Source organism: Propithecus coquereli, unplaced genomic scaffold, assembly GCF_000956105.1.
Source record: "Propithecus coquereli isolate 6110/MARCELLA unplaced genomic scaffold, Pcoq_1.0 Scaffold2491, whole genome shotgun sequence".
Classification (NCBI taxonomy): domain Eukaryota; kingdom Metazoa; phylum Chordata; class Mammalia; order Primates; family Indriidae; genus Propithecus; species Propithecus coquereli.
Genome location: NW_012148054.1, coordinates 66,054 through 72,627, shown reverse-complemented (window position 1 = coordinate 72,627; position 6,574 = coordinate 66,054).

The window sequence follows — 6,574 nt, the reverse complement described above, 5'->3', positions numbered from 1 at the left end:
TGTAACGTGGTCACGAAGAAGACATAACAACTATAAAAATATACACAATAGACAAAAGACAAACACACACGTGCAGGGTTGGTTCCTGTCAGGAGGACACTGAGGCGCCCTTCCGAGGTTGCGCACTTAAAAGCCGGGCGCGACCAGGGCTCCCCCGTGTGCCTGTGCGAACCGGCTTCTGCCGAGGACTTCAGGCACCCGGCTGCTTCCTTCTGCCACTGGCCCCCGTCGTCGGCGGGTTCTGGCAGCGGGTCGGGCGCCCCCGGGCCAAGCCCGTCCGGTCCGCGGGTCTCCCCTGCGCGCGCGCGCACGCGGGCCTCGGGATGCGGAGCAGTCACTCCCAGTCCCCGCCTGTCCTCGGGGAGCGCCCAGGCCAGTCCCTGGGGCTGGGACGGGCCTTGCTCCTTCAGCGACACGGGTCACTGCCCTGCCCTCGTGCCCGCCTCGCCTGTGGGGGTGGGGTAGGCTGGGGGCCCCACCGCCTCCCGCCAGCCAGGGGCTCCCAGGCTCCGGGCACACCGCGGCGCCTCCGGGCCTGGCCCAGGTGGACGTGGACGGGAGGGACCGGCTGGACCGAGGGCTGCCGGAGGGAGGAGCCACCACCCCTCGGGGCAGATCCCAGTGGCTTCGTCCATCCCCTGCTGGCACAGCCCTCGTGGCGTCTCCCTCCCCTAGGAACAAAGTCTTGCGGCTGTCTGGGGGGCTGGAGGTGCCAGGGGCCCTCAACCGGGAGGTGACCCTGTGTCTGCTGGCCTGCTGGGTGCTGGTCTACTTCTGTGTCTGGAAGGGGGTCAAATCAACAGGAAAGGTACAGCTGGAGGCGGGCAGGGCAGGGGCAGCGTTGCCCTGGGAGCTGTGTGTCTCTGCAAAGCACAACTGTTGCAACAGGAGGGGCTAGGGCCTGAGGAGAGGGGAGGGACTTAAATCCGGGCTACTCTCCCCCCCACCTGCTGGATATTTCCCCCCACCCTCCAAATCCAGGGACCAGGAGCCTTGCTCTTGAGAAAAGCACGTTCTCATTCATATGTGGGAGGTTAAAAAGTTGATCTCATTGAGGTAGAGAGTAGAACGATGGTTACCAAAGGCTGGGAAGAGGAGGCATGAAGAGAGGTTGGTTAATGGGTACAAACTTACCATTAGATAAAAGGAATAAGTTCTGGCCGGGCGCAGGGGCTCACACCTGTAATCCTAGCACTCCGGGAGGATCGCTTGAGCTCAAGAGTTGGAGACCAGCCTGAGCAAGAGCGAGATCCCGTCTCTACCAAAAATAGAAAAAAAATTAGCCAGGTGTGGTGGCGTGCACCTGTAGTCCCAGCTACTCGGGAGGCTGAGGCAGGAGGATCGCTTGAGCCCAGGAGTTTGAGGTTGCAGTGAGCTACGATGACGCCAGGCCACTGCACTCTACGCAGGGTGACAGAGTGAGACTCTGTCTCAAAGAAAGGGAAAAAAAGGAATAAGTTCTAGCGCTTGACAGCACAGTAGGAGGACTATAGTTAATAATTAGTTGTTGTATATTTCAAAATAGCTAGAAGAGAAGATATGAAATGTTCCCAACACAAAGAAATGCCAAATGTTTGAGCTGATTAATATCAAAATACCCAGACTTGATCAAAATAAAATAAAATGTTATTAGTTACCAAAAAAAGAAAGAACGATTCATCCAAGCTGTTGTGTATGTCTCTAGTTCATTATTCTCACTACTGTGGTTCACTAAATGTATTTCATTAGATGATGAATCAAAAACAGATAACACAACCTGATAACACAATTGGACCTGGAAGAGCTGAAAATCAGACACAACCCAATTAGCAATTGCCTCCCTTCCTCCTTTCAGTCCCCATGCTCAAACAGAGGCAGGCTAAGGTTCTTACCTTCAACAGGAGGTCATGAAGGGGAGAAAACTTAAGTAGAGAAGAGGCATGTGACCCTGTCTTAGGAAGCAAAAAGACAGATGGAGGGCCTCCAGGCCTCCAGTGTCTTCCCAGTACACTCTCCCCAGATCAAGTCCACAAACTAATTGGGAGATTCCCAGAGGGAGTTACTGGCACTGTCCTGGAAGTCCCAGTCAGCCACAGCTGGACCCAGAATCTTCTCCATCAGTATTTATGCCAGAGCAACACCTGTCACTAGATGACATCAAAATCCAGTTAGGGTCAGAACAGATGTGGATGTTCCAGTGGGCCGGCCTTATTCACTTCATTAACCCCACAATAGCACAATTTCACATTTTATGTGATTGAATTTCTCGAAAGCTACCTATTACAGCAGAGTTTTATAGTGCTTCAATTTATACATTCTACTGTTGATGGGCACTTGGATAGTTTCCAGCCCTTGGCTGTTGCAAATAATACTGCTATGAACATTCTTGTACAGGTCTCCTGAAGCACATGTCCAAGTTTCTTGGAACTTCTGTATCACAGACAATACATATCTTCAACCTTACTAGATAATGCCATGTTTTCCCAAGTTGTTTGGACTAATTTTCACATTCACCACAAAGAATCAGAGTCCATATAGTTCTACATTCTCATCAATATTAGACCTTGTGAGAATTTTTAATTTCTTGCAAATTAAAACCAGAATTGCCATACACCTGTTAGAATGGCTATTACCAAAAAGAAAAAAGATAAGTGTTGGCAAAGATGTGTAGAAAAGGGAACCCTTGTACACTGTTGGTGGGAATGTAAACTAGTACAGCCATTATGGAAAACAGTATGGAGGTTCCTCAAAAAATTAAAAATAGAACTACCATATGATCCAGGAATCTCTCTTCTGGGTATATATCCAAAGGAAATAAAATCAGTATGTCTAAGAGATTTCTGCGCTCCCATGTTCACTGCAGCATTATTCACAATAGCCAAGATATGGAATCAACATAAGTGCCCATCAGTGGATGAATAGATAAGGAAAATGTGGCAAATTTATATGCAATGGAATATTATTCAGCCTTTAAAAAGAAGGAAATCCTGCCATTTACAACAACATGGATGAACCTGGAGGACATTGTGCTGAGTGAGATAAGCCAGGCACAGAAAGACAAATACCGCATGATCTCATTTATACATGGAATCTAAAATAGTTGAACTCATAGAAGCAGAGAATGGAATGGTGGTTGCCATGAGCTGGGGGTGGGGGGACTCGGGGAGATGCTGGTCAAAGGACACAAAATTTCAGTTAATCAAGAGGAATAAATTCAGGAGATCTGTTGTACATCATGGTGATTATAGTTAATATACTGTATACTTGAAAATTTCTGAGACAGTAGATTTTAAATGTTCTCACACCCCCAAAATATGTATGTGAAGTAATGAATACGTTAATTTGATGGATTTGGTCATTCCACAATATATTTCAAAATACCATGTTGCTTACCATAAATATATATCATTTTTATTTATCAACTAAAATGAAAATTATTTGAAAAAATAAAGACAGTTTTAAAAAGAGTTTTTAATTTCTGTGAATCCAGTGAGTGGAAAGTGGTATTTGTCTGTTTTTCCTTGTAGTCCTGTCATTTTGTAGGGGGTGGGGGTCTCATATTTTGAGGTGATGCTATTGGATACAGATAAATTTTGAATTTTTATATCTTCCTAGTTAATTAAACCGTTTACAAGTATGAAATAACCTTCTTTATCTCTAGTAATGCTTTTTGCCTAAAAGTGTATTTCATCTGACATTAACTGACCTACACCAGCTCTTTCGGTATTTGCACGCTGCACCTTCGCCTCACTTTTACTTTCACCTTCCTTCTGCCATTAGATTTTAGATGGCTCTTAATGACAGTGTATATTTGCATTGTGTTTTTTATTCAATTTCCCAATTTTTTGTCTTTAAATGGAGTGTTTAACCGACTTAATTTAAGGTAGTTACTGACATATTTTGGTTTAAATATATCATCTTATTTTGTGCTTTCTATTGTCGCATCTGTTCTTTATTTCTCTCTCTTGCCTTTTTGGCATCGCATATTTTTTCTCGTTCCAATTTTTTTTTCATGTACTAGAAAAGACTATATTGGAAGTTATGTACTCTATAGCTATTTTTTAGTGGTTACCCTGGAAATCAAAACAATGCCTAAAGTTGATCAATATTTTACCTTCCTCCTAAACAATGAAAAGAACGTAAAATTATTTAATTTCATTTATCCCTCTCACAACTTAAATGCTATTATCATTGTGTATTTTATCCCTGTTTTTTAACCTTATAAAATTTTACCACTTATTGTTTTACACAACTAAGCTTTGTTTTGATTTGGCCACATATATACCAATTTCTTTGCTCATCATTCCTTGCACCGCAAACCTTCATTTTTGAGGCCAGGCCAAATGGCTCACGACTGTAAATTTACTCCTAGCACTTTGGGAGGCTGAGGCAGGAGAACTGCTTGAGGCCAGGAGTTCAAGACCAGCCTCAGGAAGAGTGAGACCCCATCTCTACAAAAAATGGAAAAATAAACTGGGCGTGGTGGTGGCGCCTGTAGTCCCAGCTACTCAGGAGGCTGAGGCAGGAGGATCATTTAAGCCCAGGAGTTTGAGGTTGCTGTGAGCTATGACGATGCCACTGCACTCTAGCCTAGGAGACAAAGCAAGACCCCATCTCTGAAAAAGAAAAAAAAAATCCATTTCCAATGTTTTAAAAGAATAAGATTGGGAAAGATTATTCCTTATCTTAACAGAACAGACTATTATTTTCCAAAGTAAAAATGTTTAAAAACTAATACATGCTCATACTGAGCAAAATGAACAAAGCTGGAGGCATTACACTGCTGACTTCAATATATACTACAAAGCTATAGTAACCATAATAGCATGGTACTGGCATGAAACAGATCCATAGGCCAATGAAACAGAATAGAGAACCCAGAAATAAATCGACATATTTACAGCCAACCGATTTTCAATAAAGACACCAAGAACAGAAATTGGGGAAAGAACACCCTCTTCAATAAACGGTATTGGGAAAACTGGATATCCATAAGTAGAAGACTGAAACTAAACCCCTATCTCTCACCATTTACAAAAATCAATTCAAATGGATTAAGGACTTCAACATAAGAACCAAAACTATAAAACTACTACAAGAAAACACGGGAAATGCTTCAGGACATTGGTCTAAGAAATATTTTATAGCTAAGACCTCAAAAGTACAGGCAACAAGAAAAAAATAGAAAATTGAGACTACATTAAACTAAAAACCTTCTGCACAGCAAAGGAAACAATCAACAGAGTAAAGAGACAACTTGTTGAATGGGAGAAAATATTTACAAACTATTCATCCAACAAGGGAGTACTATCTATAATATACAAGGAACTGAAACAGCTCAACAGAAAAAAACAACGAATAATCCCACTCAAAAGTGGACAAAGAATCTGAATAAACATTTCTCAAAAGGAGACATTTAAATGGCTAACAGGTATATGAAAAAATGCTCAAAAACACTAATATCAAGGAAAGGCAAATCAAAACCACAAGGAGATATCTTAACCCAGTTAGAATGGCGATTGGCAAAAAGACAAAAGATAACAAGTATTGGCGAGGATGTGGAGAAAAGGGAACCCTGTACACTGTTGGTGGGAATATAAATTAGTACAGCCACTGTGGAAAACAGTATGGAGGTTCCTCAAAAAACTAAAAATAAAATTACCATATGATCCAGCAATCCCACTACTGGTTATTTATCAAAAGGAAAGGAAATCCATTTATCAAAGGGATACCTGCACCTCCATGTTTATTGAAGTACTATTCACAATAGCCAAGATATGGAATCAACCTGAGTCTATCAATAGATGAGTGGATGAAGCAAACGTGGCATATATATACAATGGAATACTATTCAGCCATAAAAAAGAATGAAATCCTCTCCTTTGCAGCAACATGGATGGAACTGAAGGCCATTCTGTTAAGTGAAATAAGCCAGGCACAGAAAGGCAAATATTGCATGTTCTCACTCATATGTGGGAGCTTAAAAAGTTTATCTCATGGAGGTAGAGAGTAGAATGATAGTTACCAGAGGCTGGGAAGGGTAGGGTGGGGAATGAAAGGAGGTTGGTTAATGGGTTCAAACACACAGTTTGAAGGAATAAGTTCTAGAATTCTACAGCACGGTAGGGGTACTATAGCTAACGACAACACATTGCATATTTCAGAATAGCTGGAAGAGATTTGAAATGTTCCCAACACAAAGAAATGATAAACATTTAAAGTGATGGACATCTTAAATACCCTGATTTGACCATTACACATTTGTCTTAGTCAATTTAGTGTTGCTATAAAGGAATACCTCAGGCTGGGTAATTTACAAAGAAAATAGGTTTATTTGGCTCACAATTCTGCTGGCTGGAAGACTAGCCATCTGGCGAAAGCCTCAGGCTGCTGCCACTCACGGTGGAAGGTGAAGGGGAGCCAGCATGTGCAGAGATCACATGGTGAGAGAGGATGCGAGAGAGAGCGACAGGGGAGGTACCAGGCTCTTTTTAACAACTAGCTCTCACAGGAACCAACACAGCTCTCACTCATCACTGTCAGGAGGGCACCAAGCTATTCATGAAGGATCTGCCCCCATAACCTAAACACCTCC